The sequence below is a fragment of the Penaeus monodon genome, chromosome 22 (assembly GCF_015228065.2).
Source record: "Penaeus monodon isolate SGIC_2016 chromosome 22, NSTDA_Pmon_1, whole genome shotgun sequence".
Classification (NCBI taxonomy): domain Eukaryota; kingdom Metazoa; phylum Arthropoda; class Malacostraca; order Decapoda; family Penaeidae; genus Penaeus; species Penaeus monodon.
In genome coordinates this window covers 8903082-8903423 of record NC_051407.1, presented here as the reverse complement: position 1 = coordinate 8903423, position 342 = coordinate 8903082, and positions in this window count along the sequence as shown.

Below are 342 nucleotides of genomic sequence, written 5' to 3'. Positions count from 1 at the left end.
ACATAATAAAGATATAAAAACTTGCAAATCGGCTTAAATTTGCCTTGCTTTATGCACCAACTAAAACTGTGCCAATGACAAACCAGCAAGGTCAATGCATGATAGGTCAGAACGATCGGGAGAAAGATAACTAACCAGTCATAAAGATAATTATTAATAATCTATTGAGGAAAGAGAGTAATCGAAAAAGATAAGAGGGAGAAAAAGGCAGAAATGAAGGGATAACAAAAAAAAAAAGACATACATACATCTCTTAGAGCAAAATATCATCAAAACATGCAAAAGAAAAATAATAATAATAATTCTTACAAACAAGCAATATCCCCCCAAAAGTAGGTACAC